The sequence below is a fragment of the Ovis aries genome, chromosome 19 (genome assembly GCF_016772045.2).
Source record: "Ovis aries strain OAR_USU_Benz2616 breed Rambouillet chromosome 19, ARS-UI_Ramb_v3.0, whole genome shotgun sequence".
NCBI classification, from domain to species: domain Eukaryota; kingdom Metazoa; phylum Chordata; class Mammalia; order Artiodactyla; family Bovidae; genus Ovis; species Ovis aries.
Window position 1 is genome coordinate 40,547,587 of NC_056072.1, and position 27,905 is coordinate 40,575,491.

Sequence of the window (27,905 nt, forward strand, 5' to 3'; positions counted from 1 at the left end):
CAAACCCTAAACATAAAGATTGGGGTGTGCAAAATAGTGGATTTATCAGTAGCAGTCACGTGTTCTTCGGAAAGCACAGATGGTCGTGAAAAAAAAAAATTCTGTATTCTTGCTTTTCAATTAAAAGTGTAATTTAGAAGTGTGGGCCATTAGACTAGAACCTGAAGTGAAAATTTCTAAGGCAAATGTGTTTAGCCAGTAACTGATGAGGGAGAATTATCTTGGAGTTTTAATTATTTCAGACCTAATGGGAGAAGCTTTTATGTAAGCTTCTTCCTATAACTTTCTTGAGTCTATGCTTCTTGGTTAGGGACCTTCTTATTTATTTACAATCAGAACCAAGCTTGAGCTCCTATTGAATGGGAAGAGCTGTTCAGAAGTTGCACTGAAGTTTAAGGTCTTAAAGACTAAGCTGTATAGGCAGAGTAAAAAAATTGTTGTGTTTGAATGAAGTGGTTTCTCAGATGTTTCTATAGATGTTCAGAGGCTGGGAGGAGTTTTGCAATGTTTTAGACACACATCAGTAATATTTTGTTCTGAATTTGTTTGTCTTGTGCTTCAGTGGAGCTTTACATTTGCTGTTCAGTCTTGTGTTAAGAAATTGAGATAAAAAGGCATTGGTAAGAATGATAACACTAAGTGGGGTAGGTGTGTGTAAAGGGAACAGTTATTTTCAAACACTGCTGGTGGCAACTCAGCTGTGTATATAAAAAATTCTTGTATACTGTTTGATCCAACAAGTCTATGTCTATATATTTATCCTAAAGAGATATCTTGACAAATTCACAAAGGCATGTGTCTTTAAGTAATTTTATTGTTTATGATAGTAAACAGAAAAGCCAAACATCCTAAGTGCATAATACATGATTAAATATTTTCTGTCTTTTGTTGGGGAGGAAGAAATTTTCCTTTACCCTTCTAGGTTCTTCTGTCTGTTCTAAGAATTAAGTCAATGCGAGAAAGACTAACAGGAGAAAGTCAAAGAAGAGCTTAATAATAATTATATGGGAAAGACTCAGGAAAATACAGTAGCTTGCTAGAATGACTGAAACCTTCACCTTAAAAAGCATCTTCAGATAAAGACAAGGGGAGATGTTGAGGGTAGTGGTTTGGGGCTTGAAAGGAAAGGAAAGCCATTAACAAGGAGTTGGAAAAGCAAAAGGTTGGTAAATAAATGTTTGTGGGCCAAGCAGTGACAGTGGGACACAGTGGACTCATCTCTAGACCCTGCTTCCACCAGGCCTAACCCACATTCTTTGCAGTTATCTCTGGTGATAGATCTATTCAGGGAATAGGTCCTGTATCTACATTCTTTTAGCCTTAGGCAGAAGATCAAAGTTTCTTCCTGAATCTTTTGGGCCTCTGGGGTTTTCAGCTTGAAATAATCTGCATGTGAAAGAGACATTTTGGGGTGGTAAATTCTGCTCCACTTCTCTTCCCTACAGTTTATATAGTGGAATACCATATAGCCTTTAAAAATGCTTATGTTGGTGATAATATCATCGAAAATTTTTATACTAAGGGAAAATACAAATAAATAACAAAATGGAAAGTATAGTAAATACTATTGTTGTTCAGTCACTAAGTCGTGTCTGATTCTTTGCTATCCCATGGACTCCAGCATGCCCTTCCTCCCTGTCCCTCCCTGTTTCCCAGAGTTCTTCCAAGTTGATGTCCATTAAACCGGTGATGCCATCCAGCCATCTCATCCTCTGTTGCCCTCTTCTCCTTGTGCCTTCAATCTTTCTCAGCATCAGGGTCTTTTCCAATGAGTTGGCTGTTTGCATCCAGTGGCCAAAGTATTGGAGATTGAGCTTGAGCTTCAGCATCAGTCCTTCCAATGAGTATTCAGGGTTGATTTTCCTTAGAATCTGATCGATTGATTTGATCTCCTTGCTGTCCAAGGAACTCTCAAGAGTCTTCTCCAGCACCACAATTTGAAAGCATCAATTCTGCAACATTCAGCCTTTCTTATGGTCCAACTTTCACATCCGTACCTGACTACTGGAAAGACCATAGTTTTGACTATATGGACTTTTGTCAGCTAAGTGATATCTTTGCTTTTTAATACACTGTCTAGGTTTGTCATAGCCTTCCTTCCAAAAAGCAAGTGTCTTCTAATTTCATGGCTACAGTCAATAATATAGTAAATATAGTCTTACTGAATACAGTATATTCAATATTTCAAATAAGGATATATTAATATAGTAATATGTCCTATAATGTTAACAATTTCAGAAGTTTTCTTTTAACTTGACTGTTGTGTTTTTCTATAATAAACATAAATTGTTGTATTGTGTGAAAGTTGCTCAGTCATGTCTGACTCTTTGCAACCTCATGGACTGCCAGGCTCCTCTGTCCATGGAATTCTCCAGGCCAGAATACTAGAGTGGTTAGCTGTTCCCTTCTCCAGGGGATCATCTCTACCCAGGGATCTAACCCAGGTCTCCCACATTGCAGGCAGATTCTTTACCGTCTGAGCCACCGGGGAAGCCCAAACATAGATTACTTGATAAGAAAAATAATGAGAAAATGTACCATCAATGAGAGATAATAAAATATAAGTGATCCTTGCTTTATAAAAGTAGATGATTATAAAGTAAATTTGCACTACAAGTTATTATTTGCTCTAGAGAAAGATTCCTGTGGTTATGATGAGTGGGCAGTACCTTCTTTAGTAATTTAGGTTTAGTTTGCAGCTCTCTCGTGAAGCTGGCCTGCTGAGGAAACCTGGGGTTAGCGAAAATGAAAGCTACACTGTCAGGAGATGAAAGGCCTGTAGAAATAAAGTTTATGCATCTTTGAATTTGCCCTGAGGCCAGTAGGCAAATAGTATTTTATTCCTATATGCTTGCCCTTGATGCCAAAAGCTCAGCCTCTGTGCACTTGTGCTAGATCAAATCTCAGAGACAGAGTTTTGTGTGAAGAAGGAAAAATAGCTCTATTGCTTTGTCAGGCAAAGAGGAACATATGGGGCTCTTGCTGCCAAAAACTATGTGTTCCAACAGGGGAGGATTTGATGAGGAGTTTTATAGCAAGGTGCTGACAAGATTAGGATGTGTGCTGGGCCTCCACTCCTCTAATCTGGTCTTAATGAGCTTCTCTGGTTCATTTAATGTAGCCTCAGGTGGGCTTTCTTTGGTGTGAAGAATGCTGATGTCTGAAAGAGCTTAAAGACATTGGTAGTACATCCCTTGAGGAGGAGCCAGGACCCTACCCTAAGGCTACACTGTTGTTTCCCCGGCTACCAGATGCAAAGACAAAGGAGGGGCAGCCAGGACAACAACAGTGCAGCCTTGGAAACAGGGGTCCTGGTTCCCCCTCAGGGGATGTGCAGGGCTTCCTTGGTAGCTCAGCTGGTAAAGAAGCTGCCTGCAATGCAGGAGACCATGGTTTTATTCCTGGGTCAGAACGATCCACTGGAGAAGGGATAGACAACCCACTCCAGTTTTCTTGGGCTTCCCTGGTGGCTTAGTAGGTAAAGAATCTGCCTACAATGTGGGAGGCCTGGGTTTGATCCCTGAGTTGGGAAGATCCCCTAGAGGAGGGCATGGTAACCTACTCCATATTCTTGGAGAATCCCCTTGGACAGAGGAGCCTAGTGGGCTGCACTCTATAGGGTCGCAAAGAGTCAGACACAACTGAACAAGTAAGCAGAGAACACTTCCCTCGTCTCTGCATACCTTCTCTTCCTAGATTAGCAGTTATTCAAATCTGCCCTTGTGGAATTCTGCCTTTTCTAAATCCAGCTTGAACATCTAGAAGTTCTTGGTTCATGTACTGCTGAAGCCTTGCTTGGAGGATTTTGAGCAAGATGTGTGAGATGAGTGCAATTGTGTTTGAACATTCTTTGGCATTGCCTTTCTTTGGGATTGGATTGAAAACTGACCTTTCCAGCCCTGTGGCCCCTGCTGAGTTTTCCAAATTTGCTGGCATATTACGTGCAGCAGGTTAACAGCGCACCTTTTAGGATTTGAAATAGCTCAACTGGATTTTCATCACCTCCACTAGCTTTGTTCATAGTGATGCTTCCTAAGGCCTGCCTGACTTTGCAGTCCAGGATGTCTGGCTCTAGGTGAATGATCACACCATTGTGATTATCTGGGTCATTGAGACTTTTTTTGTATAGTTCTTCTGTGTATTCTTGCCACCTCTTCTTAATGTCTTCTGCTTCTGTTAGGTCCATACTGTTTCTGTCCTTTTTTGTGCCCGTCTTTGCGTGAAATGTTCCCTTCGTATCTCTGACTTTCTTGAAGAAATCTCTAGTCTTTCCCATTGTATTGTTTTCCTCTGTTTTTTTTTTTTGTTGTTGTTGTTGCATTGATCACTTAGGAAGGCTTTCGTATCTCTCCTTGTTATTCTTCTGAACTCTGCATTCAGATGTGTATCTTTCCTTTTCTCCTTTGCCTTTAGGTGCTCTTCTTTTCTCAGCTATTTGTAAGGCCTGCTCAGGCAGCCATTTGGCTTTTTGCATTTGTTTTTTTGGGGGATTTCTTTTTCATAGGAACCAGAAATCAAATTGCCAATATCTGTTGGGTCATATAAAAAGCAAGAGAGTTGCAGAAAAACATCTACTTCTGCTTTATTGACTATGCCAAAAACTTTGCCTGTGTGGATCACAACAAACTGTGGAAAATTCTTCAAGAGATGGGAATATCAGACCACCTGACCTGACTCCTGAGCAATCTGTATGCAGGTCAAGAAGCAACAATTAGAACTGAACATGAAACAATGGACTGGCTCCAAATTGGGAAAGGAGTATGTCAAAGCTATATATTGTTATTCTGCTTACATAACTTACATGCAGAGTACATCATACGAAATGCCGAGCTGGATGAAGCACAAGCTGGAATCAAGATTTTCAGGAGAAATATCAATAACTTCAGATATGCAGATGACACTACCCTTATGGCAGAAAGTGAAGAACTAAAGAGCCTCTTGATAAAAGTGAAAGAGAAAAGTGAAAAAGCTGGCTTAAAACTCAATATTCAAAAAATGAAGATCATGGCATCCGGTCCCATCACTTCATGGCAAATAGATGGGGAAAAAGTGGAAACAGTGAGATATTTTATTTTCTTGGGCTCCAAAATCACTGCAGATGGTGATGCAGCCATGAAATTAAAAGCCACTTGCTCCTTGGAAGAAAAACTATGACCAACATAGACAGCACATTGAAAAGCACAGACATTACTTTTCTGACAAAAGTCCATCTGATCAAAGTTATGGTTTTTCCAATAGTCATGTATGGATGTGAGAGTTGAACCATAAAGAAAGCTAAGCCCAAAGAATCAGTGCTTTCGATCTACGGTTTTGGAGAAGCCTCTTGGGAGTCCCCTGGACTGCAGGGAGATTGACCCAGTCCATCCTAAAGGAAATCAGTCCAGAATATTCATTGGAAGGATTGATGCTGAAGCTGAAACTCCAATACTTTGGCCACCGGATGGGAAGAACTGACTCATTGGAAAAGACCCTGATGCTGGGAAAGATTGAAGACAGGAAGAATTGGGGACAACAAAGGATGAGCTGGTTGGGTGGCATCACTGACTTGATGGGCATGAGTTTGAGCAAGCTCTGGGAGTTGGTGATGGACAGGGAAGCCTGGCATGCTGCAATGCATGGGGTCACAAAGTGTCAGACATGACTGAGCAACTGAACTGAACTTTTAGAACTCAGAGAAGATCATGGAGACTGTAGTCGAGACATAGAGACAGAAAGGCCCAGAAGCCCCACAAGTCTTGCTCAGTTTTATCCTTTCATATCATAGTGTGGGTGTACATACTCAGTTACCTCCAACTCCTTGTGTATCCATGGACTGCATCCTGCAAGGTTCCTCTGTCCATGGAATTCTCCAGGCAAAAATACTGTAGTGGATAACCATTACCTTCTCCATGGGTTCTTGTTGACCCTGAATTTGATGTGGGTCTCCTGCATTGCTGATGGAATCTTTACCCTCTGGGCATCAGGGAATAAACAAAAATTCCTTTATAAAGTGAGCACAAGAAAAAGTTTTCTATAATTTAACATTTAGATAACCATAAAACTTGACTCTGTGTAATTAAAAAAATTTTTAATTCCTTTTGCAAGGAAAGAAAAAAACAAAATAAAAACCCAAATCACAAGTGATAAGCTGGAAGAAAATATATACAGGATACATTATGATAAAGAACTAACATTCTTTATATATGAATTGAGCAGTTATTAAAAATTGAAGAGATAAAAGAGAAACATCCCCAAGACAAAACAAATAAAAAGTATAAAATTGGTGAAATATCTAGACATTTCACAAAAACTGATATAAAAATGACTTTTCAGCATATAGAAGTATGTTTAACTCTGTTCAAATGAACACCTATGTCATCATCTTTACTTATGAAATGTTGAAAACATCCTAAATGCTTGTGTATAAGAGATTACTTGAATGAGTCATGGTAAAGCTCACACAGTAGTGTACTAAGAATATAATCAGAAATATCCTTATGAATTTATATAGAGTGATTCCCAGAGTTATCATTAATGCAAAAAGCAATGTATAGAAAGGCACATACGGCATGCTACATTATTCTTATGTAAGATGGAAGAATTAAGAAGGTCCACCTGTTTATGTAACTTTTTTTTTTTTTTTGCGAAAGGATACACAGAAAGGGTAAAATGAAAAAGTGAAATTGGTAATCTAATCTATAGTATGAAAATGGGATTAGAAATATTAGGGAAGAGAATGATGCCACCCTGAAAATACACCTTTTTTTTTTTTTTTCCAACTAGTTTTGATTTTCAGCTCAGTTCAGTCACTTAATTGTGTCTGACTCTTTGTGACACAATGGACGCCAGGCTTCCCTGTCCATCACCAACTCCCAGAGTTTACTCAAACTCATGTCCATTGAGTCAGTGATGCCATCCAACTATCTCATTCTCTGTCATCCCCTTCTCCTCCTGCCTTCAATCTTTCCCAGTATCAGGGTCTTTTCCAGTAAGTCAGTTCTTTGCATCAGGTGGCCAAAGTATTATAGCTTCAGCTTCAGCATCAGTCCTTCCAATGACTATTCAGGACTAATTTCCTTTAGGATGGATTGGTTGGATCTCCTTGCAATCCAAGGGACTCTCAAGGGTCATCTCAAACACCACAGGTTAAAAGCATCGATTCTTTGGCACTCAGCTTTCTGTATAGTCCAAATCTTATATCCATATATGACTACTGGTAAAACCATAGCTTTGACTAGATGAGCCTTTGTTGGAAAGTAATGTCTCTGCTTTTTAGTATGCTGTCTAGTTTGGTCATAGCTTTACTTCCAAGGAGCAAGTGTCTTTTAATTTCATGGCTGCAGTCACCATCTCCAGTGATTTTGGAGCCCAGGAAACAAAGTCTCCCATTGTTTTCCCATCTCTTTTCCATGAAGTAATTGGACCAGTTGCTATGATCTTCATTCTCTGAATATTGAGTTTTAAGCCAGCTTTTCACTCTTCTTTGTCACTTTCATCATGAGGCTCTTTAGTTCTTCTTTGCTTTCTGCCATAAGGTTGGTGTCATCTGTATATCTGAGATTATTGATATTTCTCCTGGCAATCTTGATTCCAGCTTGTGCTTCATCCAGCTTGGCATTTTGCATGATGTACTCTGCAGGCAAGAATCCCTCAGAAGAAATGTAGTAGTCATCATGGTCAACAAAAGAGTCCGAAATGCTGTACTTGGATGCAATCTCAAAAACGACAGAATGATCTCTGTTCATCTCCAAGGCAAACCATTCAATATCACGGTAATCCAAGTCTATGCCCCAACCAGCAATGCTGAAGAAGCTGAAGTCGAACGGTTCTATGAAGACCTACAAGACTTTTTAGAAGTAACACCCAAAAAAGATGTCCTTTTCATTATAGGGGACTGGAATGCAAAAGTAGGAAGTCAAGAAACACCTGGAGTAACAGGCAAATTTGGCCTTGGAATGCGGAATGAAGCAGGGCAAAGACTAATAGAGTTTTGCCAAGAGAATGCGCTGGTCATAGCAAACACCCTCTTCCAACAACACAAGAGAAGGCTCTACACATGGACATCACTAGATGGTTAACACCGAAAGCAGCTTGATTATATTCTTTGCAGCCAAAGATGGAGAAGCTCTATACAGTCAACAAAAACAAGACCAGGAGCTGACTGTGGCTCAGATCATGAACTCCTTATTACTAAATTCAGACTGAAATTGAAGAATGTAGGGAAAACCACTAGACCATTCAGGTATGACCTAAATCAAATCCCTTATGATTATACAGTGGAAGTGAGAAATAGATTTAAGGGCTGAGATCTGATAGATAGAGTGCCTGATGAACTATGGAATGAAGTTCGTGACATTGTGCAGGAGACAGGGATCAAGACCATCCCCATGGAAAAGAAATGCAAAAAAGCAAAATGGCTGTCTGTGGAGGTCTTACAAATAGCTGTGAAAAGAAGAGAAGTGAAAAGCAAAGGAGAAAAGGAGAGATATAAGCATCTGAATGCAGAATTCGAAAGAATAGCAAGGAGAGATAAGAAAGCATTCTTCAGCGATCAATGCAAAGAAATAGAGGAAAACAACAGAATGGTAAAGTCTAGTGATCTCTTCAAGAAAATTAGAAAAGGGAACATTTCATGGAACGATGGGCTCGATAAAGGACAGAAATGGTCTGGACCTAACAGAAGCAGAAGATATTAAGATGAGGTGGCAAGAATACACAGAAGAACTGTACAAAAAGATTTTCATGACCCGGATAATCATGATGGTGTGATCACTCATCTAGAGCCAGACATCCTGGAATGTGAAGTCAAGTGGGCCTTAGGAAGCATCACTATGAACAAAGCTAGTGGAGTTGATGGAATTCCAGCCGAGCTCTTTCAAATCCTGAAAGATGATGCTGTGAAAGTGCTGCACTCAATATGCCAGCAAATTTGGAAAACTCAGCAGTGGCCACAGGCCTGAAAAAGGTCAGTTTTCATTCCAATCCCAAAGAAAGGCAATGCCAAAGAATGCTCAAACTACCACACAATTGCACTCATCTCACATGCTAGTAAAGTAATGCTTAAAATTCTCTAAGCCAGCCTTCAGCAATACGTGAACCGTGAACTCCCTGATGTTCAAGCTGGTTTTAGAAAAGGCAGAGGAACCAGAGATCAAATTGCCAACATCCACTGGATCATGGAAAAAGCAAGAGAATTCCTGAAAAACATCTCTTTCTGCTTTATTGACTATGCCAAAGCCTTTGACTGTGTGGATCACAATACACTGTGGAAAATTCTGAAAGAGATGGGAATACCAGACCACCTGACCTGCCTCTTGAGAAATCTGTATGCAGGCCAGGAAGCAACAGTTAGAACTGGACATGGAACAACAGACTGGTTCCAAATAGGAAAAGGAGTACGTCAAGGCTGTATATTGTCACCCTGCTTATTTCCCTTAAGTACATCATGAGAAATGCTGGACTGGAAGAAACACAAGCTGGAATCAAGAGTGCTGGGAGAAATATCAATAACCTCAGATATGCAGATGACACCACCCTTATGGCAGAAAGTGAAGAGGAACTAAAAAGCCTCCTATGAAAGTGAAAGAGGAGAGTGAAAAAGTTGGCTTAAAGCTCAACATTCAGAAAACGAAGATCATGGCATCTGGTCCCATCACTTCATGGGAAATAGATGGGAAATAGTGTCAGCCATTATTTTGGGGGGCTCCAAAATCACTGCAGATGGTGACTGCAGCCATGAAATTAAAAGACGCTTACTCCTTGGAAGGAAAGTTATGACCAACCTAGATAGCATATTCAAAAGCAGAGACATTACTTTGCTGACTAAGGTCCGTCTAGTCAAGGCTATGGTTTTCCAGTAGTCATGTATGGATGTGAGAGTTGGACTGTGAAGAAAACTGAGTGCTGAAGAATTGATGCTTTTGAATTGTGGTGTTGGAGAAGACTCTTAAGAGTCCTTTGGACTGCAAGGAGATCCAACCAGTCCATTCTGAAGGAGATCATCCCTGAGATTTCTTTGGAAGGAATGATGGTAAAGCTGAAACTCCAATCCTTTGGCCACCTCATGCGAAGAGTTGACCCATTGGCAAAGACTTTGATGCTGGGAGGAATTGGGGGCCGGAGGAGAAGGGGACGACAGAGGATGAGATGGCTGGATGGCATCACTGACTCGATGAACGTGAATCTGAGTGAACTCCGGGAGTTGGTGATGGACAGGGAGGCCTGGCGTGGTGCGATTCATGGGGTCGGGAAGAGTCAGACACGACTGAGTGACTGAACTGAACTGAACTGAACTTTGCATATGGGTGAAATAAGCAGGTGACAATATACAGCCTTGACGTACTCCTGTCCAAATTTGGTACCAGTCCATTGTCCCATGTCCAGTTATAACTTTTGCTTCTTGACCTGCATACAAATTTCTCAGGAGGCAGGTCAGGTGGTCTGGTATTCCCGTCTCTTGAAGAATTTTTCTCAGTTTGTTGTGATCCACACAATCAAAGGCTTTGGTGTAGTCAATAACCATGTTAATGTTTTGTATACTGGAAATGTAAAATTAAAAATTACACAGTTTGGAGTAAAAATGCAAAACAAGCAGAGGTAAATGAATCTAACTATATATGAAGTGGATGGTATGATTACACATAAGGCAAAGAAATAATAACTTGTTATTTTGAACATAATATCTTGACTGTGCACTTTCAGCTCAGTTTAAAGGTGAATTAGAAAGAAATCTTGAACTTTTTAAATTTACAGTTGCTGTTGATAGTGGTAGTAATGGAATATTGTGAAATTATTTTTAGGTATTATAGGATTGAGTATATACATATGTCTGTCTATCTATCTATGTATCTATGTATTTATCCTAATCTAGGAGGGAATTATCCAGTGTATCACGGTTAAAGAATAGTAATGCAAATAAATAAAAATAGTAACACAAATGAATATGAAATGAAGGCAAGTAAGGAAGACCAGTGTATTGTTGGATTGAGGTTAGAAGTGTCAATAAACACACGATTCAAAGTACATATAGATTTCAGTGAAAGTGAAAGTGAAAGTGGCTCAGTTGTGTTGGACTCTTTGCGAGCTCATGGACTATATTGTCCGGGGAATTCTCCAGGCCAGAATACTGGAGTGGGTAGCCTTTCCCTACTCCAGGGAATCTTCCCAACGCAGGGACTGAACTCAGGTCTCCTCCATTGCAGGCGGATTCTTTACCAGCTGAGCCAGAAGAGCAGTATTTCTATTTATAATCCCCTGTTCTGCCCTCTGAAAGGTCTCCAAGCAGTGAGAACCCCTTGTTCCTGGCTTTTGCGTTCTAAATACCACTTCCCACTAAGAGGAGCTTGGAGAAATTATCATTCCAGGTCCAGAGCAAGGGAAGTACAGGGAACTTGGGATATTTTGTTGTGCCAGCAAATAAGAAACTGCTAAAATCAAATGAAGACATGTCTGAATAACACAGAAGCTAGCTTGAAATAGGATACTTAAAGTTCAAATGAGCAAGATGTACTTAAGCCACAAAATAGATAAATAAAGAAGGGAGGAAGGGAAGCTCTTCTTATGTAGAATACCAACAAATAAATGTAGAGGAAATGATGGAATTAGGAAATCACCATTTTATAAGTACTCTAGTAATAACTAGGGACTTCCTTAGTGGCTGAGATGGTAAAGAATCTGCCTGCAATGCAAAAGACCCGAGTTAAATCCCTAGGTTGGAAAGATCCCCTGAAGAATGGAATGACTGCCCACTCTAGTATTCTTGTCTATAAAATCCCATGGACAGAGGACCCTGGCTGGCGACAGTCCATGGGGTCGCAAAGAGTTGGACACGACTTAGCAACTAAACAACAACAATTTATAATATAGGGGAATATAAAGTTTTCTTGGACCCTTTAGTGTCTCTGGCTGGGTCTGAAAATTAAACCCAGGGATTTAACTTGGGTCTTTTGCATTGCAGGCAGAAATATTCTGTATATACTGTAATTGTTAGTGTTCCTGAGGCAACATCGAGTACCTTTGTTTTGGAAAGGATGGGATCTCTGGTGAAATAGGCAGTGTATGCAGTTTTGGCACAGGGAAGAAAGTGTCTGATAATATCTGTCCGAAATATAATCACTTGGAACTAATGTGCATTAATGTTTCATTGTATCTAACTATAGCCTTCTCTGATGTGTTTAATTACTCAGTCATGTCCACTCTTTGAGGACCCATGGACTATAGCCTGCCAGACTCCTCTGTCCATGGGATTCTCTAGGCAAGAATACTGGCATGGGTTGCCGTTTCCTTCTCCAGGGCATCTTCCCCACGCAGGGATTGAACTTCTGTCTCTTGCATCTCCTGCATTGGCAGGTAGATTCTTTACCACTGCACCACCTGGAAAGCCCTTGAAGAAGAGATTTCATCCTTTGTCATCTTGAGTTTCAGATGCTATGTAAATCAAATCAAACAAAAATCAGTTTCCAAAAAAGCTCAGTAGATGTTTGATGTGGTGAGGGTGAGCTGGGAAGTTGTCACAACCTAGATGTTCATTTCAGGGCAGTCCAACCTTTAGGAGAATTAGTTTTGATATTCTGAAAACAGTGAAGCTTTCCCATTATTCTTGAATGGGCCTCACTAGGGAAATATAAATTGTCTATCTCCCTGCTGAGATTTCTACCTGACTTTGATTTCTTGTGCTAACTGCTTTGTAGCTCCTTGATTTCTCTCTCTTGGTTTGTGCTAGTTTAGTGATTGTGGATGGGATCCTTGACCTCAATTTGATTGGAAGGTACCTGCTCGGTATGGCTCCTTAGCTGAGCATACCTGTGGGCCAAACAGGGGAGAGAAAGCTCTGGAGTTATGCAGGTGCAGTCGTGGTCATCAGACATTAAAGATGGCTTTGAGAGCAGTGGCTGCTTGGCTTAGTACAAGTTATTCTGCTGGCAAGAAAAAAATAATACCACTTTTACCTAAACCTCTGACAAATTTTCTCTCACAATGGAAGTTATCAGGAAAGGGTATTGCTTTCTTGGCCCCCACATAATGTTGCTGTTTAGTTGCTGAGTCATGTCCAACTCTTTTGTGACCCTGTGGACTGTAGCCTGCCAGGCTCCCCTGTCCTTGGGATTTCCCATTCAAGAAAACTGGAGTGGGTTGCCATTTCCTTCTCCAGGGGATCTTCCCAACTCAGGGATCGAACCCATGTCTGCTGTATTGGCAGGTGGATTCCTAAACACTGAGCCACCAAGGAAGCTCCAGCTGCATACATGCTGCTGCTGCTGCTGCTAAGTCACTTCAGTCGTGTCCGACTCTGTGCGACCCCATAGACGGCTCCCCCGTCCCTGGAATTCTCCAGGCAAGAACACTGAAGTGGGTTGCCATTTCCTTCTCCAATGCAGGAAAGTGAAAAGTTGGAACTAAATTTAATGAATGTACTTTTTTCTACATTGAAAAGTTTTATGTTCCTATCATGGAAAATTTGGATAACAGACTTCTCTAAAGACAAAAATAGGTATTACTCATAACCCTCTGTGCAATTAATTCTTTGTGGAAAAAGCTGTAGTTTATCTATACCTGGATTTTTAACATAATTGTATTTTCGTAATTACATATCTTTTCAGTATATCTATATTATGAACATTTCGCCCTATAATTACAAAGTCTGCACAACCATAATTTTAAAGACTATGCTATTCTTCCATATAGGGGACTTTCTAAAGGGGGAGTTGCTTGTTTTGTTTCACCAAAAAGATTGTTTATATCGATTGTTACCATTTCACAAAAGAGAACACTGTTAGCACCAGAAAAACTTGAAAGCTTAAACTTCAGAGCATAAAAATGAAATGAACTAGCTTCATTAAAATCTGTTAGAAAGTATTTATTTTTCTCATTACCCTGTGAACTGTTGGTGATTTGGTCACGTTCCCCAGTCCACAGACTGATGTTCAGGAGCCATATAATCAAATGATCTGTAAGGTCCATTGATTCTAGCTCAAGAAACTTGCATTTCATGAAGAGCTGGGTTCCAGTCTCGGTGCCATGTTTGACCTGATGGGTTGATTTTTGAGCCATACATCCCGGGAATATCTCAGTTTTCTGATTGGCCCACTTAACTTTAAGATCAAGTATGATATCATTTGTAGAAGTGCTGTTGTCTCAGTGCCTTGGTACTCTGATGTGAGAATCAGAAAAGGAATGTGATAAATTGTGCAGTCCCAGGACATAAGTGACATTTCATTAACCCATAGTTTATACAATAGCCCACATTTCTGCAGTTTCTTAGAATAATTGCAAAAGTTAACAAATACAACTACAAGTGGATGAAAAAAAAAGGTATTTTATGGGCTTATATACTGAAAAAACACTGACACATGATGTCTAGAATTGCTGGATCTAGAACATCAATGATCTATCCATTGTTTTCTTTAAGGCAATGTCTCGCCTAACGGCAAGAGGGCTCCCAGAAACATGTACCATCTGACCAGTTCAATAATTCCAGTAGGATACAGTAAAGTTTTGTATTTATAATATTTCTAGTGAAAGTTCAAAGTTTCCATCTTACTGGCATTGATCGAAGGTGACCAGATCTAGGTCATGAGCCTTTCTTGAAGCTGTAAGTGGATTCAGTCCCTCCTGAATATCATACGCCAACAATAGGGGTGAATAGTTTCTCAAAGGAAAATTGGGTTGCTGGTAAAAGAAGATGAGATATGCATGATGGCCTTGCAGAGCAAGAAAGGCCTGCTATAGAGTCAAAGAAAACTTCTAAGCCCATAAATGCAGCCAGTAGAATTACCTGGCATATCTGGAAAGGCCTATGTGTAAGACATTTTCTACTGATTGCCACAACATCATTGCTTAGTGGCAAGTGGTGTCTTTGCCATCAATTAAATCCTAATACCACTAAGCAGAAATTAAAGAGCTTTAATGGGATCTTGGACCTATTGATGAATGCCCAGGACAGTAGCTCATGCTGTTGATGTGTGGAATCAAATATCTTTACCCACTGGGAATGTCATCATTTAAATGGCCCTATTGATTTTAGGTTTTGGCAGGGCTTCTTTGACCCTGGAAAGCTTCAAGTTGCCTGAGGGGACATCACCTAAGATGTAACTCCATGTTATGTAGTCCTGAATTGGACCCAAACTAACTTCATCATCTGTCCTAGGGTGGTCTGGCTTAGACAGGGTGTCTGGGAACACTAGAGCAATTCATTTTATGTTTTATGTTTATTGATGAATTAATTTGGAAAAGCTGCTTCTAGGCATTGTACACATTGTAGTCATGTAAGAAGGACTGCTTGTTTGGAAAATGTTTAATTATTGTATCAACATTAAAATTTTTTTTCAGCTTTATTGAGGTACAATTAACACATGAAATTGTAATATATTTAAAGCATACAACATGATGATTTGCTATATGTATATGTTGTGAAAGGATTCTCACCATCAAGAATTAACACATCCATCGCACCTCATATATTTACTTTTTTTTTAAGAGATTACTTAAGTTCTGTTCTCTTAGCTAGTTAGCTAGTTTGAATCATTTATAATACAGTTTTATCAACTATAATTACCATGTTAAACACTGGATCCTCAGGGCTATTCATTTTATAACTGAAAGTCTGTATGCTTTTACCAGCCTTTCCCTATTTCCTCCAATGCCCAGCCCTGGATGTCCACTATCCTACTCTGTTTCTAAGTGTTTGCATTTTTTTGTTTTAGATACCATGCATCAGGGCTTCTCTGGTGGCTCAGATGGTAAAGAATCTGCCTGCAATGTGGGAGATTCCCCACTCCAGTATTCTTGCCTGGAGAATTCCATGGACAGAGGAACCTGGTGGGCTAGAGTCAATGGGGTCGCAAAGAGTTGGATATCACTGAGTGACTAGCACTTTCACTTTCACTATATATCAGTGATACCATATGGTATTTGTCTGTTTCTGTCTGGCTTATTTCACTTAGCGTAGCATAAAGCCTTCCAGTTTCATCCATGTTATCACAAATGGCAAGTTTTCCTTTTTTTAAGGTAAATAATATTATATGTAAATATCTCATTTTCTTTATGCATTCATCTGTCAACAGACACTCAGGTGTTTCCATATCTTGGCTATTGTGAATAGTGCTGTAATGAACATGGTACTGCACATATCTTTTCAAGATAGTGATTTTGTTTCCTTTGAATATATACTCAGAACTGGAATTGCTGGTTTATATGGTTGTTCTAATTTTAATTTCTTGAGAAACCTCCACATTGTTTTCCTTGAAGGTCATACCATTTTACATTCCCATCAACAGTGTACAAGAGTTTTTTTTTTTTGCCACATCTTTGCCTGGATTTATTATTATCCCCTGTCTTTTTGGTAATATATCAATACAGCCTAACAGTTTTGAGGAGATATCTTACTGTGATTTTGATTTGCACTTCGCTGATGATCAGTGTTGCTGAGTACTTTTTCATGTATCTGTTGGCCATCTGTATATCTTCCTTGGTGATGGTTAAGTAGCTAAGTTACGTCTGACTCTTGCAACATCTAAGATGTCTTTTTAGATCCTTTATCCATTTTAAAATTGGGTTATTTGTTTTTTTTGCTATCAAGTTGTATGAATTCCTTCTGTATTTTGGATATTAACCTATTATTGGCTGTATTATTTGCAAATATCTTCTCCAGTTCAATAGGTTGCCTTTTCATTCTGTTGATGGTTTCTTTTACTGTGCAGAAGCTTTTAAGTTTCGTGTAGTTCCACTTGTTTTCTTCTACTTTTGTTGACTTTACTTTTGGTGTCACATCCAAAAAGTTATTGCCAGCACCAACAACAAAGAGCTTACTCCCCGTGTTTCCTCGTAGGACTTTTAAAAGCTTTAACTCTTATGTGTAAGTCCTTAATCTGTTTTGAGTTGATTTCTTATGTATGATGTAGGGACCCATTTTCTTCGCTTTGCATATGAATATCCAGTTTCCCCAACACTGTTTATTGGAGAGACTCTTCCTTTCCCCATTGTATATTTCTGACTCGGTTGTCAAAAGTTACCTGACCATGTATGCATGGATTTACTTCTGAGCTCTCTATTCTCTTCTAACCTATGTGTCTGTTTTTATGATTTATGATTAACCAAGTCATATTGTTTTGATTACTGTAACTTGCAATATAATTTGAAATCAGAAATTGTGATGCATCCAGCTTCATTCTTCTTTCTTAAGATGGTTTTGGCTATTTGAGGCCTTCTGTGGTTCCCACGTGATTTTAGGATTGTCTTTCTCAAGTTCTGTGAAAATGCCATTGAAATTTTGAGAAAAGTTTGCATTGAATTTCTAGATCTCTTTGCATAGTATGGACATTTAACAACATTAATTCTTCCAGTCCATAAATATGGAATAGCTTTCCATTTGTTTATGTCTTCTTCAGTTTCTTTTACAGGTATTTTATTGTCTTCACAGTACAGATCTTTCAGTTCCTTGTTTAAATTTATTCTTAAATATTTTACTCTTTTTAATGAAGGTGAAAGTGAAGGCGCTCAGTCATGTCTGACTCTTTGCGACCCCATGGACTGTAGCCTACCAGGCTCCTCTGTCCATGGGATTTTCCAGGCAATAGTACTGGAGTGGATTGCCATTTCCTTTTCCAGGGGATCTTCCCGACCCAGGGATCGAACCTGGGTCTCCTGCATTGTAGACAGACACTTTACCGTCTGAGCCACCAGGGAAGTCCTTTCAAAAAAAAATTACCTTCATTAAACGTAAACTTGATTTAAAAATCTTTTTGGTAGTTCCTGTTAATGGATAAAATTAACAATTTATATATATTGATTTTTGCATACTTCAGTTTTACTGAATTTATTATTTTTGAGGTTTTTATGAACTCCTTTAATGTTTCTTACATTTAATATCATGCCATTTGTAAACAGAGACAGTTTTAGTTTATTTTTTCTGTTATTCAGTTCAGTTCAGTCACTCAGTCATATCCAACTCTTTGTGACCCCATGGACTTCAGTATGCCAGGCTTCCCTGTCCATCACCAACTCCAAGAGTTTACTCAAACTCATGTCCATTGAGTCAGTGATGCCATCCAACTATCTCATTCTCTGTCATCCCCTTCTCCTCCTGCCTTCAATCTTTCCCAGTATCAGGGTCTTTTCCAATAAGTCAGTTCTTTGCATCAGGTGGCCAAAGTATTGGAGTTTCAGCTTCAGCATCAGTCCTCCCAATGAGTATTCAGGACTGGTTACCTTTAGGATGGACTGGTTGGAACTTCTTGTAGTCCAAGGGACTCTCAAGAGTCTTCTCCAACACCACAGTTCAAAAACATCAATTCTTCAGCGCTCAGCTTTCTTTATAGTTCAACTCTCACATCCATACATGACTACTGGAAAAACCATAGCTTTGACTAGACGGACGTTTGTTGGCAAAGTAATGTCTCTGCTTTTTAATATGTTGTCTAGGTTGGTCATAGCTTTTCTTCCAAGGAGCAAGTGTCTTTTAATTTCATGGCTGCAGTCACCATGTGCAGTGATTTTGGAGCCCCCCCAAATAAAGTCTCTCACTGTTTCCATTGTTTCCCCATCAATTTGCCATGAAGTGATGGGACCAGATGCCATGATCTTCGTTTTCTGAATGTTGATTTTTAAGCCAACTTTTGCACTCTCCTCTTTCACTTTCATCCAGAGACTCTTTAGTTCTTCTTCGCTTTCTGCCATAAGGGTGGTGTCATCTGCATATCTGAGGTTATTCATATTTCTCCTGGCAATCTCCCAGCTTGTGCTTCATCTAGCCCGACATTTCGCATGATGTACTCTATATAAGTTAAATAAATAGGGTGACAATATACAGCCATGACGTACTCCTTTCCCAGTTTGGAACGGGTCTGTTGTTCCATCTCCAGTTCTAACTGTTGCTTCATACAGATTTCTCAGGAGGCAGGTCAGGTGGTCTGGTATTCCCATCTCTTGAAGAATTTTCCATAGTTTGTTGTGATCCACACAGTCAAAGGCTTTGGAGTAGTCAATAAAGCAAAAGTAGACGTTTTCCTGGAAATGTCTTGCTTTTTCAATGATCCAGCAGATGTTGGGCAATTTGATCTCTGGTTCTCTGCATCTTCTGAATCTAGCTTGAACATCTGGAAGTTCATGATTCATGTACTGTTGAAGCCTGGCTTGCAGAATTTTGAGCATTACTTTGCTAGTGTGTGAGATGAGTGTCATTGTGTGGAAGTCTGAGCATTCTTTGGCATTGCCTTTCTTTGGGATTGGAATGAAAACTGACCTTTTCCAGTCCTGTGGCCACTGCTGAGTTTTCCAAATGTGCTGGCATATTGAGTGCAGCACTTTCACAGCATCATCTTTCAGGATTTGAAATAGCTCAGCTGGAATTCCATCACCTCCACTAGCCTTGTTCGTAGTGATGCTTTCTAAGGCTCACTTGACATTGCATTCCAGGATTTCTGGCTCTAGATTAGTGATCACACCATTGTGATTATCTGAGTCATGAAGATCTTTTTTGTATAGCTCTTCTGTTTATTCTTGCCACCTCTTCTTAATACTTCTGCTTCTGTTAGATCCATACCATTTCTGTCCTTTATTGTGCCCATCTTTGCATGAAAAGTTCCCTGGTTCCTCTAATTTTCTTGAAGAGATCTCTAGTCTTTCCCATTCTATGTTTCCCTCTATTTCTTTGCACTGATCACTGAGGAAGGCTTTCTTATCTCTCCATGCTATTCTTTGGAACTCTGCATTCAATGGGTTTTCTCCTTTGCCTTTCACTTTCTTCTTTTCTCAGCTATTTGTAAACCCTCACGAGACAGCCATCTTGCCTTTTTGAATTTCATTTTCTTGGGGATGGTCTTGATCACTGCCTCCTGTACAATGTCTCAAACCTCTGTCCATAGTTCTTCAGGCACTCTATCAGATCGAATCCCTTGAATCTATTTGTCACTTCCACTGTATAATCTTAAAGGACTTGATTATGTCATACCTGAATGGTCTAGTGATTTTTACCTACTTTCTTCAATTTAAGTCTTAATTTGGCAATAAGGATTTCATGATCTGAGCACAGTCAGCTCCCGGTCTTGTTTTTGCTGACTCTATAGACCTTCTCCATCTTTGGCTGCAAAGAATATAGTCAATCTGATTTTGATATTGACCATCTGGTGTCCATGTGTAGAGTCTTCTCTTGTGTTGTTGGAAGAGGGTGTTTGCTATAACCAGGTTTTGTTTGTGCCCTCCAAGTGTCTGTTTCCCCAGTCCTGTGTAAGTTCTGATGGTTCTATGGTGTGGTTAATGGTGACCGCCTCCAAGAGGGCATATGCCATACCCAGGTCTGCAGCACGCAGAGCCCCGGTGGCAGGCCACTTCTGACCCATACCTCCACCGGAGACACTCAGACACAGTTCTGGCTCCGTCTCTGTGTTGGGCATGTGTTTTGTGCACTTCCCAGGTCTGAGCAGCTCAGGCGACTGCTGCCTGGCGAGTGCACTGTCCCAGGTGGGCCGTGTGTCTTAATCAGCTCCCAGGTCCTGGCTGCTCGGTTTTCCGGGCGTGCTGAGAGAGTACCGTCTCACCTGTACTGTACGTCTCCTCTGGAGAGCTGATCTCAAGCTGCGAAACTCCTGGTGGATGTCAACCATCCAGGATCTCAGGAAGATGTGGTTAGCAACTAGAAGCCTGCTTACAGTTTGGCGGAAGATGCTGTCTCTGGGGCTGAGTTTGTAGCAGCCCCTTACATTCTGGCTCTGGCTATCCCAAACCTGCCTCTCTGCCTCCAAGTGGCAAGGTGCTGTTAGGCAACTGGTTTGCCCTCCTTTGGTATTTGCTCCATCCTTTGTTCTGTGAGAGGACCAAGTTGTGTGTTAGGTTGTTAGGTTAGAGCCTTTCGTGAGAAACTTCTCTTTTCTGCAGTTGCAGTTAGGCGTGTATTCTGTGGGGTTTTTTTTCTTTTCTCCCAGTTATGTTGCCTTCTGAGATTCCAAAACTCCCCACGGACTCACCTGTGAAAGGGTTTCCTATTGTGTGGAAACTTCTCCTTCACGAAACCCTCTCCAGAATGGGTCTCAGTCCCTATCTCTTTTGTCTCTCTTTTTGTCTTTTATCCATTGTCCTAACTCCTTTAGAAGAGAATGGGCTGCCTTTCTGGGTGCCTGGTGTCCTCTATGAGTGTTTAGAAGTTGTTTTATGGAAGTTGCTCAGCATTCAAATGATCTCTTGATGAATTTGTGTGAGAGAAAATGGTCTCCCCGTCATTCCTCCACCATCTTCCCTTGTGATAAGTCAGTCTAGCCAGTATTCAAGGGAAAGAGAAATAAACTCTACCAAGAGGAATGGCACTAGCATACAGTGGGAGAATTGATAGTAGCTGTCATTGGAAATCACCACATTGTTAATGCTTTGTGGAGTATGCTTTTTAGAAACTGTTTTTACTTATGTATTAAGCATGCCTTGGCAGAGTTTGATTTGGGGTGTATATGACCCCTGACAGAATTTTTAAAATGAGATGAAGCAAACAACGGGCATATGCACATACATATATAGGTTTTTAAATTTATGTATCTTGAGGAATCAATAATTTCTCTTCTTTGACATCAAGGATTTTGTATCTTATCCAGCTTACCTCTTTACTTTAACAAGAAGCTCAGAGCTAAATTGAATCATATTAGTCCAATTTTCCTCTTCTTTTGATTCATGGCTTTGATATTTTCCTTTTTTTACGTACTGCTTGTGTTGATATTTCTTTTGAATCTTTTGTGGAATAGCTATATATGAAATTTTTGAAATGAATCAAACACACATATTCAGTTCAGTTCAGTTCAGTTCAGTCACTCAGTCGTGTCCAACTCTTTGCGACCCCATGAATCGCAGCACGCCAGGCCTCCCTTGTCCATCACCAACTCCCAGAGTTCACTCAGAGTCAGGTCCATCGAGTCCATGATGCCATCCAGCCATCTCATCCTCGGTCGTCCCCTTCTCCTCCTGCCCCCAATCCCTCCCAGCATCAAAGTCTTCTCCAATGAGTCAACTCTTCACATGAGGTGGCCAAAGTACTGGAGTTTCAGCTTTAGCATCATTCCTTCCAAAGAAATACCCAGGTTGATCTCCTTTAGAATGGACTGGCCGGATCCCCTTGCAGTCCAAGGGACTCTCAGGAGTCTTCTCCAACACCACAGTTTAAAAGCATCAATTCTTCGGTGCTCAGCCTTCTTCACAGTCCAACTAGCATACATACATGACTACTGAAAAAACCATAGCCTTGACTAGACGGACCTTAGTCAGCAAAGTAATGTCTCTGCTTTTGAATATGCTATCTAGGTTGGTCATAACTTTTCTTCCAAGGAGTAAGCGTCTTTTAATTTCATGGCTGCAATCACCATCTGCAGTGATTTTGGAGCCCCAAAAAATAAAGTCTGACACTGTTTCCACTGTTTCCCCATCTATTTCCCATGGCGTGATGGGACTGGATGCCATGATCTTCATTTTCTGAATGTGGAGCTTTAAGCCAACTTTTTCACTCTCCTCTTTCACTTTCATCAAGAGGCTTTTTAGTTCCTCTTCCCTTTCTGCCATAAGGGTGGTGTCATCTGCATATCTGAGGTTATTGATATTTCTCCCGGCACTCTTGATTCCAGCTTGTGTTTCTTCCAGTCCAGCATTTCTCATGATGTACTCTGCATAGAAGTTAAATAAGCAGGGTGACAGTATACAGCCTTGACGTACTTCTTTTCCTATTTGGAACCAGTCTGTTGTTCCATGTCCAGTTCTAACTTGTTGCTTCCTGGCCTGCATACAGATTTCTCAAGAGGCAAGTTAGGTGGTCTGGCATTCCCATCTCTTTCAGAATTTTCCACAGTTAATTGTGATCCACACAGTCAAAGGCTTTGGCATAGTCAATAAAGCAGAAATAGATGTTTTTCTGGAACTCTCTTGCTTTTTCCATGATCCAGTGGATGTTGGCAATTTGATCTCTGGTTCCTCTGCCTTTTCTAAAACCAGCTTGCGTCTCATATCTATAGTGTAGTATAAAAAGCTCCGCCTTCAGAGTTAAATGATGGAGATTCAAATCTTCACTTTCCTCTTTGCCTCACTTTCTCCATCTGTAAGTTGGTTTTTGTGAGGAAGAACTGGATCATAGAAGTGCCCAATAAATTGTAGCTGTTGAAAGCAGATCTCCACACAAATGAGTGCATGATGTAAAATGGTTGGAATTTGAGTAAGGCTGATAGACTCATCAATGTCATAATCTTGGGTGTGAGATCTTACTACACTGATACATGACATTGTCACAGGGAGAAACTAGGTGAAGGGTACGCGAGAGCTCTCTATAGTAGTTCTTACAACTGAATGTGAATCTATGATTATCCCAAAGTAAAAGGTGAGAAGAAAATGTTCCAGGACTATTGCTTCTATACTATCCAAAGTAAACCATTGTTTTGTTTTTGCTTTTTCTTGCTATGAAAATATGCTGATTTTGGTTGTACCCACTTATAAGATTATCAAATGCAATTAAGTGTTATCTTAAATGTGTTTTTATGTATCAACCAGTTGGTTGCCAGCTGTGAAAAATTTCATTTATACAAATAACCGATGGTGTAATTTTCCCTGTTAAGAATAAGTCAATAAATAAGAAGAGTTTAACAAGCTACTGCCAAGCTAACATTTAAAGGCTATCAGCTTGACAGTCCCTTGGATAGCAAGGAGATCACACCAGTCAATCGTAAGGGATATCAACCCTGAATACTCGTTGTAAGGACCAATGCTGAAGCTGAAGTTCCAGTACTTTCGCCACCTGATGTGAGGAACCAACTCACTGGAAATGACCCTGAGGCTGGGAAAGACTGAAGGCAAAAGGAGAAGAGGATGGCAGTGGATGAGATGGTTAGGTAGCATCACTGAGTCAATGGATGTTAATTTGAGCAAATTCTGGGACATAGTGAAGGACAAGAAAGCCTGGCATGCTGCAGTCCATGAGGTCGCAAAGAGTCAGACATAATTGAGGGACTGAACTACAAAACCTATACTTTTCTTTTCTTGGAAAAAAAGAAAAATTAAAACGGATCTGAATCTCAGAATGTCTTCAGGAGGAACTGGGAGATACTGATACCAGAAGAATTTCAGTCAGATTGGATATGATCTGTGCAAATTTGATTATAGTTTTAGTAGTTTTACACTGCATGTGAGGCAACATTCTCTTGTGCCGGTACCTCCTGGCTTCCATTTGAAACCTTCAGGAAATCAAGTTTAATTAAAACAACCAAACAGCAAAATTCATGCACTGAATAGAATTTGAAAAAAAATAATGTACTTAACATGTTTTAATGTTAAGTACATTAAATGTTACATTTAATGTTAATGTGCAATCTAAATCTTCCCAGTCTCTGTAGAGCACAAAACACGTCCTCAGGAGTTGAAAGTAAAACTAGAACTTTGCCTCCCTCCAGCGCTCATATTTCCTCAAGTATTAGCGAACTCATAATCTGGAAAGAAAGAGATCCAGATTCTAGGCATGATTTAGTTACCAGCTTCCCATTTCTCCAGAAGTCATTTCATCTCTATGAATTAAATGAATTTCCCAGGTGATGCTAGTGGTGAAGAACCCGCCTGCCAGTGCAGGATACTTAAGAGACATGGGTTTGAACCCTGCGTCAGGAAGATCCCCTGGAGGAGGGCATGGCAACCCAGTCCAGTATTCTTGCCTGGAGAATCCCATGGACAGAGGAGCCTGGTGAGCTACAGTCCACAGGATCACAAAGAACTGAAGTGACTTAGCATGCAGGCACATGCACATGTCCCTAGTCCACATCAAGGAGATTGGATTGGAGGTCTCTAAGATTCCTTAAATCTCAGATAGTCAGTTATTTTCCTTATAGTCATCCATTTATATCAATCTACTTTTATATGAACATTGTCCTTTTATGTTTTCACAGAACACAATACTTATAGGGAGGTTAAATATTCTTTGCCCTTCCTTCCCCTGATTCTCAGATGATACATTGACTCTGAGCTATTTCCAGACATTTACTGCAATCTGTGAGAACCTAGTACATATCTTTTTTGGTAAAAGGAAGTTGTATAATTTTACTAAATTATTCACTGTTTTTATCACATGTACTTATGTAGCAAATTTTAACCAATTCAAGGAAAAAGACATGCAAAAAAACCCCAGAGTAATCTAGACAGATCTGTGCATCAAGATCAAGGGAAAAAGAAGAAGGGGAGGGAGGAGGTTGTTCTAGACAGTCTAGACTAAGACTGGCCCTGCTATGAGTGCAACCCTTCCTGGATGATACAGGAAAAAAGAGAAGTGAGTTATTTGACTATCATTAGCTGCAAAAGGAAGCATACCACATTTATGGGAGAGACACACTATTTCCTAGCTGTAAGAAATGCTTTTCCTATACACTCTTATAAAAAAGATATTGATAATGTTTGCAAAAGTAGTCTCACAGAAAGTGCTGTAAGGTTATCAATCTAATTGTTTCTTAGTTCCATGCTCAATAACAGACCAAGACATGCTGTAATTGGAATTTTGAAAAGACATTTCTATACATTGCTAATGTCCTATAACATGGATGATATCTGCCTTTCTTGAGAATGAATCTGATACAGGAATAGGATGTTGAGAAAATGGAGAAATGGATTCAGTTCAGTTCAGTTCAGTCACTCAGTCGTGTCCAGCTCTTTGCAAACAGATGAATTTCAGCATGCCAAACCTCCCTGTCCATCATCAACTCCTGGAGTTCACTCAGACTTATGTCCAGTGAGTCGGTGATGCCATCCAGCCATCTCATCCTTTGTCATCACCTTCTCCGCCTGCCCCCAATCCCTCCCAGCATCAGAGTCTTTTCCAATGAGTCAACTCTTCGCATGAGGTGGCCAAAGTACTGGAGTTTCAGCTTTAGCATCATTCCTTCCAAAGAGCACCCAGGGCTGATCTCCTTTAGAATGGACTGGTTGGATCTCTTTGCAGTCCAAGGGACTCTCAGGAGTCTTCTCCAACACCACACTTCAAAAGCATCAATTCTTCAGCTCTCAGCTTTCTTCATAGTCCAACTCTCACATCCATACATGACTACTGGAAAAGCCATAGCCTTGACTAGACCGACCTTTGTTGGCAAAGTAATGTCTCTGCTTTTGAATATGCTATCTAGGTTGGTCAATTTACCTTGCAAAGAGTAAGCGTCTTTTAATTTCATGGCTGCAGTCACCATCTGCAGTGATTTTGGAGCCCCCAAAAATAAAGTCTGACACTGTTTCCACTGTTTCCCCATCTATTTGCCGTGAAGTGATGGGACTAGATGCCATGATCTTCATTTTCTGAATGTTGAGCTTTAAGCCAACTTTTTCGCTCTCCTCTTTCACTTTCATCAAGAGGCTTTTTAGTTCCTCTTCCCTTTCTGCCATAAGGGTGGTGTCATCTGCATATCTGAGGTTATTGATATTTCTTCTGGCGATCTTGATTCCAGCCTGTGCTTCATTCAGCCCAGCATTTCTCATGATGTACTCTGCACATAAGTTAAATAAGCAGGGTGACAATATACAGCCTTGACATACCCCTTTTCCTATTTGAAACCAGTCTTGTTCCATGTCTGGTTCTAACTGTTGCTTCCTGACCTGCATACAGGTTTCTCAAGAGGCAGGTCAGGTGGTCTGGTATTCTTATCACTTGAAGAATTTTCCACAGTTTATTGTGATCCACACAATCAAAGGCTTTGGCATAGTCAGTGAAGCAGAAATAAATATTTTCTGGAACTCTCTTGCTTTTTTGATGATCCAGCAGATGTTGGCAATTTGATCTCTGGTTCCTCTGCCTTTTATAAAACCAGCTTGAACATCTGAAAGTTCATGGTTCACGTTTTGCGGAAGCCTGGCTTGGAGAATTTTGAGCATTACTTTACTAGCATGTGAGATGAGTGCAATTGTGCGGTAGTTTGAGCATTCTTTGGCATTGCCTTTCTTTGAGATTGGAATGAAAACTGACCTTTTCCAGTCCTGTGGCCACTTCTGAGTTTTCCAAATGTGCTGGCGTATGGAGTGCAGCACTTTCACAGCATCATCTTTCAGGATTTGAAATAGCTCGGCTGGAATTCCATCACCGCCACTAGCTTTGTTCATAGTGACGCTTCCTAAGCGTCGCATTCCAGGGTGTCTGGCTCTAGGTGAGTGATCACACCATCGTGATTATCTGGGTCATGAAGATCTTTTTGTACAGTTCTTCTGTGTATTCTTGCCACCTCTTCTTAATATCTTCTGCTTCTATTAGGTCCATACCATTTCTGTCCTTTATCGAGCCCATCTTTCCATGAAATGTTCCCTTTTCTAATTTTCTTGAAGAGATCGCTAGACTTTCCCATTCTGTTGTTTTCCTCCACTTCCTTGCATTGATTGCTGAGGAATGCTTTCTTATCTCTCCTTGCCATTCTTTGGAACTCTGCATTCAGATGCTTATATCTTTCCTTTTCTCCTTTGCTTTTCACTTCTCTTCTTTTCACAGCTATTTGTAAGGCCTCCCCAGATAGCCATTTTGCTTTTTTGCATTTCTTTTCCATGGGGATGGTCTTGATGCCTATCTCCTGTACAATGTCACGAACTTCTGTCCATAGTTCATCAGATACTCTATCTATCAGATCTATTCCCTTAAATCTATTTCTCACTGCCACTCTATAATCATAAGGGATTTCATTTAGGTCATACCTGAATGGTCTAGTGGTTTTCCCCGCTTTCTTTAAGTCTGAATTTGGCAATAATGAGTTCATGATTTGTGCCACAGTCAGCTCCTGGTCTTGTTTTTGCTGACTATATAGAGTTTCTCCATCTTTGGCTGCAAAGAATATAATCAATCTGATTTCGAAATGCTGCTAAGTCACTTCAGTTGTGTCCGACTCTGTGTGACCCCATAGACGGCAGCCCACCAGGCTCCCGCGTCCCTGGGATTCTCCAGACAAGAGTACTGGAGTGGGGTGCCATTG

At 40.3% G+C, this 27,905-nt stretch overlaps 1 protein-coding gene across 7 annotated transcripts in view; it reads left to right on the top strand.

Annotated features, from left to right (window-relative positions):
- Positions 1-27,905, top strand: part of FHIT (fragile histidine triad diadenosine triphosphatase) — a 1,568,898-nt gene that overhangs the window by 342,629 nt on the left and 1,198,364 nt on the right. The window lies entirely within an intron of this gene.